Raw genomic sequence first — 395 nt, forward strand, 5'->3', positions numbered from 1 at the left:
GATCGTTGCTATAAATAAATTGGTCGAAATTATCGGCTTCATCAAAAGTCTATCAGTTTATTTTCCCAGTGTCAATGAGAGATGGCTGCTATAAAGCTGTCAAGAGTATTAGACAGTTCTTCAAGGTTACATCAAAGCTTATCTCCCCAGTGATACCCAGTGATTGTTGCAGTGAATTGGCCAAGACAACATTAAACACTTCACTGCTATTTGCCACGTCTTTCCTTACTTAATAAACACTGGGACATTTCTTCTCGTCGGACAGCCAAGACAGTATTAAACACTTCACTGCTATTTGCCACGTCTTTCCTTACTTAATAAAGACTCTGGGACATTTCTTCTCGTTGGACAGCCATCTCTCAACACTGTACTTTTTTTTTTTTATCCGCTTCTTT

This window comes from Scylla paramamosain, chromosome 3 (genome assembly GCF_035594125.1).
Source record: "Scylla paramamosain isolate STU-SP2022 chromosome 3, ASM3559412v1, whole genome shotgun sequence".
In the NCBI taxonomy this organism is placed as follows: domain Eukaryota; kingdom Metazoa; phylum Arthropoda; class Malacostraca; order Decapoda; family Portunidae; genus Scylla; species Scylla paramamosain.